Below are 15269 nucleotides of genomic sequence, written 5' to 3' on the forward strand. Positions count from 1 at the left end.
GGAACGGAGTCCCAGATAGGATAATTCGCTTTTTGGTACAAAATACAGCAAGAGCCTTCCGAATATCGCTATTTGGAAGGCATTTGCTGAAATTCTTACTAAAAGGCGGATCATCCCATCTGGGACTCCATTCCAAAACAGATTTGGAGAAATTCGTACCATCATGCCCCGGTTACTTCCGGCTAATGACGAAGCCATGGATTTCTTCAATACTTTGACACTAGGCCACCTCTCGACCCCTCAACGATCCTCGACTCCTCGACCCTAGAAAGTTGACGACCCTCGACCGCTCGGTGATCCACAACCCTCTACCCTAGTTCCCGACCCTCGACCCCCTCATGTCACGTTTGTCTAGTGTCAAAGGATTCAACAAAACCATGTCTTCATCATTAGGCGAAAGTAACAGGCGCATGATGGTATGAAGCTCTCCAAAGTTGTTTTGGAACGGAGTCCCAGATAGGATAATTCGCTTTTTGTTACAAACTACAGCAAGAGGCTTCCGAATATCGCTATTTGGAAGGCATTTGCTGAAATTTGTACCAAAAGGCGGATCATCCTATCCGGGACTCCATTCCAAAACAACTTTGGAGAAATTCGTACCATCATGCCCCGGTTACTTCCGGCTAATGAAGAAGCCATGGATTTCTTCAAAACTTTGACACTAGGCCACCTCTCGACCCCTCGGCGATCCTCGACCCCTCGACCCTAGCAAGTTGACGACCCTCGACCGCTCGACAATCCACAACCCTCTACCCTAGTTCCCGACCCTCGACCCCCTCATGTCACATTTGTCTAGTTTCAAAGGATTCAACAAAACCATGTCTTCATCATTAGGTGAAAGTAACAGGCGCATGATGGTACGAAGCTCTCCAAAGTTGTTTTGAAATGGAGTCCCAGATAGAATAATTCTCTTTTTGTTACAAAGTACAACAAGAGCCTTCCGAATATTGCTATTTGGAAGGCATTTGCTGAAATTCGTACCAAACGGCGGATCATCCTATCCGGGACTCCATTCCAAAACAACTTTGGAGAAATTTGTACCATATACCCCGGTTACTTCCGGCTAATGATGAAGCCATGGATTTCTTCAATACTTTGACACTAGGCCACCCTCTCGACCCCTTGGCGATCCTCGACCCCTTGACCCCTCGATGTCCCTCGACTCTCGACCCTCTACCCTCGACCCCTCGGCGACCCTCGACCCTCTACCCTAGTTTACGACCCTCCACCGCTCGGCAATCCATAACCCTCTACCCTAGTTCACGACCCTCGCCCCCTCGGCGATCCTCGACACCCTCGTTCTCGATAAAAAGAAGAAGAAAAAGAAGAAAACAAGAGTAGAAGAAGAGAAAAAGAGAAGAAGAAGAAGAAAAAATAGAGGGAAAAAAAGAGGAGAAGAAGAAAAAAAATTCTACTTCTCCTCTTTTCCTTCTTCTTCTCCTTTTTTTTCTTCTACTTCCTCTTCTTATTTATTTTTCTCCTCTTCTTCTCCTTCTTCTTCTCCTTCTTCTTCTCCTTCTTCTTCTCCTTCTTCCTCTTATTATTTTACTTTTTCCTCTCATTCTTTTTATTCTTAAATCGATATCTACTAACAACCTAAAATACACTAACCTAAAATCGATATCTACTAACAACCTAAATAAAAAAAATATGAAAAAAACATATATGAACAAAAAAATGCTATGAACATTATATCCATACATACATAGCCACATCCATACATACCTATATCCACATACATATGTACATTTTATGTATGAAAAAAATCATCGCATAAAAAATTGCAACGGGCGGCTCACAACGGGGGTGGCCGGCAAGGGCGATGGTGGGGGCGGCGACGGCAACGGCGGTGGTGGCGATGCCGGCGACGATGAGGCACAGGGCCGCGGCCGTATGACGCGCTCGGGGGCGGGGCAGGGGTGGGGGCAAGGGCGACGGCAGGGGCGCGGCCGGCCGGCGCGCTCGAGGGCGTGGCAGGAGCAGGGGCGACGGCGACGGCGACGATGAGGCACATGCGACGGCAGGGGCATCTTGGCGACGGCGTCAGAGGCAGGGCGACGGCGGTGACGGGCGCGTGCAACGGGGCAGGGGGCGGCGTCGGCGGCCGGAGATTGAGAGGAACTGAATCAAAATTTCACAAGTGTTGACTATATAGACAGAGTATTGGTCCCGGTTCGTGGCACCAACCGGGACCAATGCCCCCCTTTAGTCCCGGTTGGTGCCACCAACCGGGACCAAAGGCCTCTTTTCAGCAACCCAAAGGGAGGGAAGCAGAGGCCTTTGGTCCCGGTTGGAGGAAGCAACCGAGACCAAAGAGGGGCATTGGTCCCGGTTGGTTCCACCAACCGGTACGAATGCCCCCCTTTGGTACCGGTTGGTGCATCCAACCGGGACCAAAGGCCTCGTGCTGCCCGAACCCAAAACTTTAGTCCCACCTCGCTAGTTGAGAGTGGTGCGCAGTGGTTTATAAGCCCCACTGTCGCACCCCTCTCGAGCTCCTCTCGATTGCAGGCTTATGGGCCTAATTGTCACTACCATGCCTAATGGGCCTACTGGGCCTTCTACGGGGCTGTATCCTGGCCCATGTTAGGGTTTCTAGTCGTATTCGGGCCGTAGTGGCCCAGTAGGTGGCATTTTTTATTTTTCCCAATTTTTTTCCTGCTTTTTGCATTATTTATTTTCTTTTGTTTTTTGCTTTATTTTTTAGTTCCTTTTGCTTTTACGTAATAAAAAATATAAACTTTCTGTTAGTGCCATTTGTTTTCCAATTTCAATAGTTTAAATTTGAATTTTTTGATATTTGTGTGAATCACTAGTTTTTGAATAACTTTACTATAAACATAGATTTTTGAGTGATTCTTTTTCCTGCTATTTAATATTACTGTGTTTTATCATTATATTCAAAAACAGATTTTGTTATTTTTGTTTCTAACACAAAAATTGTTTATGATAATTCGTTTTGCTATTAAAGTTTCTAACAAAAAAATTCTTTATGAAAATTCTTTTTGCTTTTAATGTTTTGAACAGAAAATACTTTGATAATTTTGGTTCCGTAAATTTTATATAATTTTAGTTTCGATAATACTAGAGGTTTATAAAAGTTTTTGAGTTGATTCCTTTTGCTATTGGAGTTTTATAAAAGCTTTTTAGTTGATTCTTTTTGCAATTGAAGGATATTATAGTTTTGTTTTAGTTGATCATAACAGAATATTTCAATTGATTATTTTTAGTTCATTCTTTTTGCTTTTAGTTCATTCTTTTTGCTATTAGTTCATTATTTGAGATAAATGACCCTTAAATTGAAAAGCACTACAAATGAACTCTGAGAGGGTTATGAAAAAAACTAGATTCATTTCGTGTACAAAACAGACAATCTCTTTTGAAGTATCAAGGTTTCGGACGAAAACTCATCTGTTACAAAGAGATTTCATTTGTTCAAATGTAACTCCAGTGATATTCTACATCAAAGGCATCATCATAATAGTTGTTGATAGAAAGACTTCACTTTTTCTTCGCTTGTTGTCGGGGGGATGAACCCCGGGCAGGCAACGGAACCCGGATCCTCTTCAAAAATAGTGGGGCCCGCATCGCCCCTCAAACCGGCACGCGCCCGGCCAGGTCGCTCGACCTAGCAAGGCCCACAACCCGGCCAAAATCTCCGACCCAGCAAGGTACGTCGACCCGTCCTCAGCAACTGGCGCAAGGAGGCCGAACCCGGCACGACCAAGGCTTCCCCAACAAACCGACCCCACCCGTGGCATGCGCCGCAATCCAACCACAGGTCAAGCTCTCGTCCCATACAGGCTGTACGATGGGACGAGACCTCAATCAATGATGAGCAAGACAACAGTTCTTCCACCCATGCCTATGGTCAGCCGGAGAGTGGCAATAGTGCCCCTTACCTACCCGCTGACCGGGGCTGGCGTGGCAACAGTGCTCCCGCCCTCACCGCTGACGGCAGCAAGCGGCAGCCTGATGGAGAGCACTGTACGTGACTCGACTCGGCAACGCCATGATGATCAATAAGACGGCGCACAGTCCCCCTAGGCACGAGGGGCCCGCACCTAGGGGAACCCGGCGAACCACAAGCCATCAGCGGGACCCAGCCCGGTATCCCGGACATCGACAATACGGACCCACCGACTCGGCGTATTACCATTGTAACCCTAGGTTTCTTGATCTATAAAACCCCCCAGGAACCCACGCCCACAGGGGCATATGGCATGTACAAGGTAGCATGTGAGAAATAGATACAAGGGAAAAACAAGCAAGCATAGGACTAGCCACCAAACTGCAACACCGGGGAGAAGGAGCAGCCCAAGCCTTGGCCAGCTTCCTTCCTCCTCCATACAGCTCCAGGAGCAACATTGTACTATCAATCATCCAACCACACTCGGCAGGACTAGGGGTATTATCTCCCCGGAGAGCCCCGAACCTGGGTATGTCCGGCGTCCCGCGCTGGCTCATGCCAACCTCCCCTCTGGAGCCCACCAGCGCCCTCGAGCCTCCTCCTCTCTTTAGCCATCCCTTGGCATCTGCCGTGCGCCCACCAGGACAGTTGGTGCCCACCGTGGGGCAGCTCGAGGAGATTGCAGGGAGCATGCTTCAGACGAGGCCCTTCTCCTACACCGACGAGTCCATCGCGCTGGCGGACGATGTCGGTGTCAAAACCGGCGGATCTCGGGTAGGGGGTCCCGAACTGTGCGTCTAGGCGGATGGTAACAGGAGACAAGGGACACGATGTTTTTACCCAGGTCTGAGCCCTCTCGATGGAGGTAAAACCCTACTCCTGCTTGATTAATATTGATGATATGGTTAGTACAAGAGTAGATCTACCACGAGATCAGAGAGGCTAAACCCTAGAAGCTAGCCTATGGTATGATTTTTGTTCGTCCTACGGACTAAAACTCTTCGGTTTATATAGACACCGGAGAGGGCTAGGGTTACACAGAGTCGGTTACAATGGGAGGAGATCTACATATCCGTATTGCCAAGCTTGCCTTCCACGCCAAGGAAAGTCCCATCCGGACACGGGACAAAGTCTTCAATCTTGTATCTTCATAGTCCAAGAGTCCGGCCAAAGGTCATAGTCCGGTCATATGGACACCCCCTAATCCAGGACTCCCTCAGTAGCCCCTGAACCAGGCTTCAATGACGACGAGTCCGGCGCGCAAATTGTCTTCGGCATTGCAAGGCGGGTTCCTCCTCCGAATACTTCATAGAAGATGTTGAACACAAGATAGTGTCCGGCTCTGCAAAATAAGTTCCACATACCACCATAGAGAGAATAATATTTGTACAAATCTAATCTGCTGACGTATTCCGCAGCATGACATCATGCCACGGCCAAGCCTTTATTCGAATCATTTTACGTCCCACCTCAGCGCATTTAGCGAGGCGGTTTCCTTGGCACGTCTTGTCAAAGCAGAGATCGTGTCCCCTTATTCCGAGATTCTCATCAATACGGGCGTGGGTAACCCAACCGCGCCATTAATCACAGCGCTTGGGAGATAAGCGAGTTTTACTAGGCTGGTGGGGGTACATAGTTTCGTCTGCCCATATAAGGGGATAAGGATCCACTCTTTCCATTTACGCCTTCTTCCTCCTTTGCTTATCCATCTCCGCGCACTCGAGCTCCAACACCGAAGTCTGCACTTCCCACCTCAACCTTCTCCAGCCATGTCCGGAGCGGGAGGCAGGTGGATGGCCTCCTCCGTCACGGAGAGGCACGTCAAAAAGTTGAGGAAGGCCGGATACTTGTCAAACGACATTGCGCACAGGCTCCCAGATGAGGGGCAGATCATCCCCACCCCCAGGCCCCATGAGAGGGTGGTGTTCCTCCCCCATTTCCTCCATGGACTAGGCTTCCCACTCCACCCATTTGTCCGGGGGCTCATGTTCTACTATGGCATGGATTTCCACGATTTGGCCCCAAACTTCATCCTCAACATCTCGGCGTTTATCGTCGTGTGCGAGGTCTTCCTCCGCATCAAGCCCCACTTCGGCTTATGGCTGAAGATCTTCAATGTCAAGCCGAAGGTAGTGGGTGGCCAGCAGGCGGAGTGCGGAGGCGCCATGGTGGGCAAGATGGCCAACGTCACATGGCTCGAGGGTTCCTTTGTGGAAACCATCAAAGGGTGGCAATCGGGGTGGTTCTACATCACCGAGCCGCGCGACTCTGAATGGGCAGCGGCCCCCGAATTCTGATCTGGCATCCCCACACGGCTCACCTCATGGAAAGAGACGGGCCTATCGTGGGGTAATTCGGCAGAGCTGACCGTACTCCAAACCTGCGTCAAAGACCTGATTGACAGGAAGGTTAAACTTGTCACCGTAGTCCAGGTCATGCTCTTCCGCCGGATCCTCCCGTGTCAACGACGGGCTTTTAATTTGTGGGAATTCGACCTGGCCCAGCACCAAACCTTGTCTAGGCTCTTCGACACAATGCACGAAGATGCCTGGAAGGTGCTTTTCAAGAGCTCCGAGGTTCACCCTCCCATTACCGAGGATCGCGGATTCTGCGCGAAGCGCCAAGCCAGCGCGGTAAGCTTAGTTTACCCATTACAGGGTACTTGTTTTTCATAGTTTGACTCTATGCGGGATCTAAGCTCCCATTCCTTTAACAGGACTGGCAGAACAAGTTCGGACAGATCGACTATCCGGCTCCTTTGCCCGAAGGCCCAGCAGATGCCCGCTTGGCGAAGCTGCTGGTCCCGGCACCTCACATGGTGCCGGAGAAGAAGGCCAAGAAGAAGGCCACGGGAACTCGAAGCAGCTCCCGGCGCCTGTTGGTGTCGGACTCATCGCCCGACGACCCTGAAGCGCACTCCTCCGCCGAAGACGAGGAGGAGGAAGAAGAAGCCTCTCCTCCTCCAATGGGGGGAGGAAAGAAAAGGAAGGTCACCCTAACTGGGGAGGTCGGAGGGTCCAAGAAGGGGAAAACCCTTCTTTCGGACTAAGCCACCGATGCCGAAGACGACGGAGAGGAGTGGCCATCCAGGGCCAAGCCCCTAGCAACATCGTAAGTATCCAGATACCAGAATAACTCATGGCGTTCCTTTAGTGCACAACATCTTCTAACGCCGAACATAATCATGTAGTCCGCCCAAGGCCCAGCTTGAGGCTTCGTTGACCGGATCCCTGGATTCGTCGGATGTGAATAGTCTTTCACTTCCAACTGCTACCTCCCCTCACCCCACGGATAATGCCGAGGTGGAGTCCCAGAAGGGGCCAGGCTAGGAGGAGGTATCCCCGGAGGCACCGCAAGGCGACCTTCCGGACTCCAGGCGCAAATGGGATAAAACCCTAGAGGGATCTAAGTCCGGCCCTGGGCCGGACTCCGCACCGGAACCTTCAGTGGTTCCAGAGTCCGGCAGGCAGCCCCTTCATAAGAAGGGCAAGCCTACGACGCCGGTGACCTCCGTCCAACCGGAGGCACCGGATGATTGCGGTGATCCAGAAGGTTTGGTCCGCCAAGAGCGGGCTGACAGAAGCCTGTGCCAGCCTTCTAACAGGCTTTGAGGTATGTATTTAAGACATGTAAAAATATTACCGCATAGACAGTAGCCCCTGATTCTCAGTTCGGTGTTCGGAAACAAAAGCCGGACTGAGGATCTACAAAGATATACGCAGGAGTCTAACATAAATATGTCAATATGGGAATGCAGGCTGCGCTGCTGACCTCTGCCGCACTGACTGCAGAGGTCAATGCATTGAAGCAGAGCCTCGAGCGGTCCGAGAACGAGCTCGGCCTCGCCAAGAAGCAGCTTGAGGACAAGGAAGGTAAGTAGTACCTTATTGAAGTATATAAAATATACCTGGTTGCAAATAATGATAGGACCAACGTGAATGTTACAGGGGCCAAAACCAAGGTGGCGACCCTGAAGGAAGCGTTGTCCAAGGCCGAAGACAATGCGGCCGCGGAGCGCACTGAGCGAGAAAAGCAGGAGGCGCGGGCGGAGGAAGTGTGGCAAGAGCTCCATGCTCTTGTGAAGAAACATGAGAGATTGGAGCTTGACTCAAAGACTCAAGAGTCCGAGCTTGCCTCGGCCCTTGAGAGCGCCAAACCCGCCAAGGCCAAAGCCCAAAAAGCCCTCCAGGAAATTGAGGCGATGAAGAAGATAGCAGCGGGTAAGGCATTCTTTATGCAAAGCAAGCACGTGAAAGTGAATTACTTGTTACTTAGCCGAGTCCGGAGCTCTCCAGGAGCATTCACAGCTCGACGGAGAAAGTGTTCTGGTCCCAGTATGCTGAGGCCGGACACCCGGTGCCCTTGAGCGACCAGCTGAAGCAGCTGGTCGAGCTCCATAAGGTAGCCGAACAGGCCATGAAGGGCCTTATAGGCCGGCTATGGCCTGGGGAGGTCCTGCCTGGGAGCTACTTTGGGCTGGTGAGGCGGCTGGTGGATGCATGTCCACGGCTTGAAGTCATCAAGCGCTTCGTATGCATCGAAGGCGCCCGTAGGGCCCTTGCCCGCGCTAAAGTGCACTGGGACAAGCTGGATGCTGAGAAGCTGGTGACAGATGGGCCATCGGAGGGGAAGGAGCATCGCAGGCCCGAAATGTATTATGAGGGCGTCCTGAAGGGTGCCCGCCTTGTGGCGATTGAATGTACCAGGGATGTAATTTTTGAGTAAACTCGCTCGTGTTTATCCTGTGCGCTGAAAACTTGTTCATATGCACTAAGCAACGCTTGTTGAATTTAAAATATTACCTTTTGTACGGCCGTTTATTGAATCTGAGGGATGCAAGTCGTCGGCTTCTACCCGCATGCCACGAGTGCTGGGGTGTTCAGGATAAACTTGAACGCTCTTGTTCCCGTTCTTGGGTCTTTCGAGGGAGGCGCTCAGCACAACGAACAAGGCAATCGGACTATAATGCTTTATCACTCTCACTTAGCCATAGAATTCTATAATTTTAAATTTCGGCGAAGCCCCTAGTATTCGGAAGACCGAGTTCGGGGCGCTATCCACGCCTAGGCCGGACAAAGCCAGCTCCTCGCTCTAAGCGGCATAAGTATTAAGGGACTTGAAAACCCCTCGAACAGCGTCTGGCTCTCTCCCTATCATGACGGTCAGTTTTAGCTTTCTCTACTGAGGTGCTCAACCCAGCTCAACTAGGGCACAATCGTAGTACTTCTCCCAGTGCTACCTTAGCCGATATAACGGAACGTAAGGTACCAAAACATGGGAGCCGGGCAAACCCAACTATTGACCCAAGACATGATTCGGAGCTGATGCATATAATGTTATAAGTTTGGGGTGCCGCACTCGTGAGAGTGTTCGGTCTTCTCACACCATATTCTGGGGTACTTAAGCCCCTGGTGTACTGGCCGTACCAAAGTGTACGGTTGCATAGTGTTATAACTGAACATACTTATATAAAAAAAATGAATGCAAGAATAGACAAGACCTATGTATTGTTTATTAAAGGGCTACTGTGAAAGCAGAACGATACAAATAGTGCGATGAGCAAGAGATTGGATTATTTGACATGTCCCCCTCCAGGGGCAAGCTGCGGGACTTTATGTAAGACAGGTATTTAGCTCGTTAAAGAGACCACCTGGACATTCGATGTAGCTTGCTGCCTTGCTGGCTGTTGCATCGTGTGTTTAGCGATTGTACTGCCGGACAGGCCTTCCGGAGAATGGAGTCCTGAAAGTAAGAAAAAAGAAATGACAAAAACGGGAGCCCCTAGTGCGGTTGAGCCGCATTTTGGGCGTGCCGTGGTTGTGCCCCTCCCCTTATGCTCATGGTATTTCCAGAGCGTAATTATGTATGCGTAGCACTGGTTTCGCAATTTGGCGAGGGCTGGGGTTGGGGCCATACTGCTACGCTTGCACGGAACGTGCCAGGCGGTGTTGTTGTAGGTTACTCCGGGCACGCTTGACGGTGTCCGGGCGTGTAATAGTCAGACTAGAGAATTGCCTTGAGAGGCTACTTTGTACTTCCGCCTCGAGGGCCACCGTATGCTCCTCTGTTCGGAGAGAGCGTTCGGTGTTTTCATTGACCGTAATGACTCCTTGAGGGCCTGGCATCTTGAGCTTGAGGTATGCGTAGTGAGGCACCGCATTGAACTTTGCAAATGCGGTTCGTCCAAGCAGGGCGTGATAGCCACTGCCGAACGGGACTATGTCGAAGATTAACTCCTCGCTTCAGAAATTATCCGGGGATCCGAAGACCACTTCTAGTGTAACTGAGCCTGTACAATTGGCCTCCACACCTGGTATGACGCCTTTAAAGGTCGTCTTTGTGGGTTTAATCCTTGAGGGATCTATGCCCATTTTTCGCACTGTATCCTGATAAAGCAGGTTCAGGCTACTGTCGCCGTCCATAAGGACTTTAGTGAGGTGAAATCCGTCAATGGTTGGGTCTAGAACCAATGCGGCGAATCCGGCGTGGCGGATGCTAGTGGGGTGTTCCCTTCGATCGAAGGTGATCGGGCGGGAGGACCATGGGTTGAACTTTGGGGCAACTGGCTCCAACGCATATATGTCCCTGAGTGCACGCTTCCGTCCCGTTTTAGGGATGTGGGTTGCGTATATCATGTTCACCGTCCACACTTGTGGGGGAAATCCCTTATGTCCCCTATTGTTCGGCGGCCGGGGCTCCTCCTCGTCATCGCTATGCAACCCCTTGTCTCTGTTTTCGGCGCTTAACTTGCCTGCCTGCTTGAACACCCAACAGTCCCTGTTGGTGTGATTGGCTGGTTTTTCGGGGGTGCCGTGTATCTGGCACAAGCGGTTGAGTATTCGGTCCAAATTGGATGGGCCCAGAGTACTTCTTTTGAATAGCTTTTTCTGCTGACCGGGTTTAGAGCCTCGGAATCCGGCGTTAATTGCCGTATCCTCCGCATTGTCGCCGTTAATGTGGCTCTTGTGTTTGTTGCAACGCGACCTGCCATTGTTGTCCGTGCTATCCGAATTACCAGGGCTCTTGGTCATGTTATTACTACGAGCTAGCCGACTGTCTTCTCCCGCGCAAAAGCGGGTCATGAGTGTTCTGAGGGATGCCATGGATTTCGGCTTTTCCTGTCCTAGGTGCCGGGCAAGCCATTCGTCACGGATGTTGCATTTGAAGGCTGCGAGGGCCTCTGCGTTCGGACAGTCGACTATTTGATTTTTCTTGGTTAAGAACCGTGTCCAGAATTGTCTGGCCGATTCCTCTGGCTGCTGAATGATGTGGCTTAGGTCATCGGCGTCTGGTGGTCGCACATAGGTGCCCTAGAAGTTGTCGAGGAATGCGGCTTCCAGGTCCTCCCAGCAACCAATTGACTCTGTTGGCAAGCTGTTAAGCCAATGCCGAGCTGGTCCTTTAAGCTTGAGTGGGAGGTATTTGATAGCGTGTAGATCATCACCGTGGGCCATGTGGATATGAAGGAGATAATCCTCGATCCATACCGCAGGATCTGTTGTGCAATCGTATGATTCGATGTTTACGGGTTTAAAACCCTCGGGGATTTGATGATCCATTACTTCGTCTGTGAAGCATAGTGGGTGTGCGACGCCTCTGTACTGGGCTATATCACGACGTAGCTCAAATGAGCTTTGTCTGCTGTGTTCGGCCCGACTGTATTTGCCATGTCCGGCATGACGGTTATTGCCACATGCCGTGGGGCAGCCACGCGATCCGTAGATCGATCTTGTTTGCCTTGCCTTGTCCTCCAATATGTCTCGCAGGTCCCGCGCGTTTCCCCGTGCCTTGGTATAGCGGCGCCGGGATGCGGCTTGAATCGATGGCCGAGAGGCCTCTCTATCATGGCCACGAGGTGGCCGGTCGGCCGCGTCGTGCGCTGGTGATGTAGGTTTAGGTGCTTCCTCCTCTAATCGGAGTAGCAGCCTGCGCTTTGGGTAGCTCTTGGAGGGGCGTTTGAGTTCATACTCTTCGGCCACAAGGACTTCAGTCCATCGGTCGGCTAGCAAGTCTTGGTCAGCTCTAAGCTGCTGCTGTTTTTTCTTGAGGCTGCTTGCCGTGGCCATAAGCCTGCGTTTGAAACGCTCTTGTTCGACGAGATCCTCAGGCACGACAAATTTGTCGTCTTCGAGGCTTGCCTCGTCTTTGGAGGGAGGCATGTAATTATCATCCTCGACCTCCCTCTTTGTCGCTCTCTCATGAGGGGTGGCTTCTCCATCCTCCTGTGCTGAATCCTGCTGGAGGGGGTTGTCTTTGGCACTGTCCGGGGTGTTATTATCTCCCGTGCCGGAATCACCGTTTTTGCTTTGGCGGGATTTAGAGCGGCGCCGCTGACGCTAGCGCTTAGGCTGTTTCTTGGAGGGGTCGTCATCCGTTGTTCCATCGCCATTCCCTTCTTTTGGGGTGTCCACCATGTATATGTCATATGATGAGGTGGCCTTCCAGTACTCGAGAGGCGTTGGGTCTTGGTCGTCTCCTACATCGTCGTCCATGTCTTCAGAGTCGAAATCGAGCATGTCGGTTAAATCATCGACAGTGGCTATTAAGTGGGCGGTGGGTGGGCTTTGAATTTCTTCATCGTCTGCATCCCATCCTTGCTGACCATACTCCGGTCAGGGCTCTCCTGATAAGGAGAGAGACTTTAGTGAATTCAGAATGTCGCCGAAGGGCGAATGCTGAAAGATGTCCTCGGCGGCGAACTCCATGATCGGCGCCCAATCGGATTCAATCGGCAGGGGCGCGGAAGGTTCGGAGTCCGGAGAGGAGTCCGGCACCTTGGAGTCGCGAGCTTCGCAAAGGACAAGACTGGTGTTCGGCTCAATCACCGTAGAGGTTGCAGCCCCCGAGGCGGTGTCTAGCCATCCGTCCTCGATTGGCGCAGTCGGCTCCGAGCTAAGGGTTGGAGCGGACACCGGGGCGGCCTCCTGGGCACCGTTCGGCGGCAGAGCTAGAACATGCCCATCACGATAGTGCGGCGCGCCCGGCCATGGCTTGAGTCCGTCGAAGACCAAGTCTCCGCGGATGTCGGCCGTGTAGTTCAAGCTTCCAAATCTGACCTAATGTCTAGGGGCGTAGCTTTCGATCTGCTCCAGATGGCCAAGCGAATTGGCCCGCAGTGCAAAGCCGCCGAGTATGAAGATCTGTCCGGGGAGAAAATTCTCACCCTGGACCGCGTCATTGTTGATGATCGGAGGAGCCATCGGGCCTAAAGATGACAACATAGAGGAACTCTCAATGAAAGCACCAATGTCGGTGTCAAAACCGGCGGATCTCGGGTAGGGGGTCCCGAACTGTGCGTCTAGGCGGATGGTAACAGGAGACAAGGGACACGATGTTTTACCCAGGTTCGGGCCCTCTCGATGGAGGTAAAACCCTACTCCTGCTTGATTAATATTGATAATATGGGTAGTACAAGAGTAGATCTACCATGAGATCAGAGAGGCTAAACCCTAGAAGCTATCCTATGGTATGATTGTTGTTCATCCTACGGACTAAAACCCTCCGGTTTATATAGACACTTGAGAGGGCTAGGGTTACACAGAGTCGGTTACAATGGGACGAGATCTACATATCCGTATCACCAAGCTCGCCTTCCACGCCAAGGAAAGTCCCATCCGGACACGCGACGGAGTCTTCAATCTTGTATCTTCATAGTCCAGGAGTCCGGCCAAAGGTCATAGTCCGGTCATCCGGACACCCCCTAATCGAGGACTCCCTCAGACGATGTTGACGGCGCGCTTGCCGCCTCCTTAGCCGCGCTGCGCATCTCCAATGCATTCGCGGCCAACGAGTACCCCAGAGAGGTGCTCAGCTACTCCGACTCTCCACTCCCCCTTGGTGGTGGCATTGCCGCCGGAGCGATGGACGTCCATGTGGAGGTTTACATCACCGGCAATGGCGCCTCCTCCTCGTCGAGCAAGAAGAGGAAGGCCGTGGATGCCAGGGCCGCTGTGGAACGGACCAAGCCATCCGATCTGTTGCGTGCCGCGATGCAGAGTCTCCGCATCCCCATCGGCACCGACATCGATGCCACCAACGTCGCCGAGGCCCGATCCCAGCTCGAGGAAAGGCGCCAGCAGATGCTGGACCTGTCCGAGACGCTCGCCGCTACCAAGCGTCGCATGGAGGCCGCTCAGATGAAGCACGACGCCGCCCACGGATTCGCGCCCGTCGCGGCCGAGCCAGCCGGGTCGCCGATGTGCGTACCCTGTGAGGAGCGATCGGCCGGGCCCTCGCCACCGTCCGAACCGTCTACGAGACCCCAGTGAAGAACATGCGCGCTGCGGAGGCAGCCGCGATCGGCCTAGACCAACTCATGGGTGAGGATCTGAAAGAGCGCATTGGGCGGATGCGTGAGCTCCTCCATGCTGCCAACACCCAACAAGATCGCCTCAACCAGCTCGCCAACCCGGCGAGATCCGGCTCCGCCCGCCTTGGCGGACCCGGTGAACTTCTGCACACGGCTTCCTCGCTGCCCGGTGAGGCGCACTCCGGCCAAGCCTGGACTCGGCGCAACCCGGCCGCCACAGCAGCCGACGTCCTGGGCAACGAGCCCGCAGCGGAGACATGGAACAGACCCGGCCAGCATGGCCGGCGTCCGGCTCCAACCGACCCGCACCTCGGGGCCTGGCTGCCAGTCGACTCGGCCCGCGCGCCATCGATGACGCCGACGCTCGCCACCGCCTCGATCAGCTCGCTCGCTCCCTAGAGGTGGAGGAGAGCGGCGCTATTGGGTCGACATGCTTCGGCCCACGCATCCGGGAGGAGCCCTTCCCCAAAGGGTTCATGCTCCCCCGCGACACCCCCAAGTACAACGGGAAAGTGAAGCCAGAAGACTGGCTCACCGACTACACCACGACCATTGGCATCACCGGTGCCAATCGTCATCTCGCCGTGCGCTACGCACCGCTCATGCTCCAGGGGCCGGCCCGCACGTGGTTGAACAGTCTACCAATGGGCAGCATCAACGCGTGGGTCGACTTTGAGGAGGCCTTTGTCCGCAACTTCACGGGGACCTACAAGCAACCCGGTCGCCCCAGCCAGCTCGCCATGTGCATGCAGGGGCCGACGGAGACCGGTCGCGAGTACCTCGCACGCTGGACTGAGCTCCGAAATAGCTGTGAGGGCGTCCATGAAGTCCAGGCGATCCAGTACTTCGTCAGCGGGTGCCGAGACGGCACCCTCCTCAAGCACAAGCTCTTGCGCTCCAAGCCGACCACCATCGCCGTGCTCATGGTGACGGCGGACAAGTACGCCAACGCCGACTCCGCCATGAAGATCCAAGTGGCGCTGGATGAAGCCGGTAAGGCAAAGCCGGTTCCTCCTCCAACACCGGCCGGCGAAGGCAGCCGGCAACAGC

This window comes from Triticum aestivum, chromosome 2B, assembly GCF_018294505.1.
Source record: "Triticum aestivum cultivar Chinese Spring chromosome 2B, IWGSC CS RefSeq v2.1, whole genome shotgun sequence".
NCBI classification, from domain to species: domain Eukaryota; kingdom Viridiplantae; phylum Streptophyta; class Magnoliopsida; order Poales; family Poaceae; genus Triticum; species Triticum aestivum.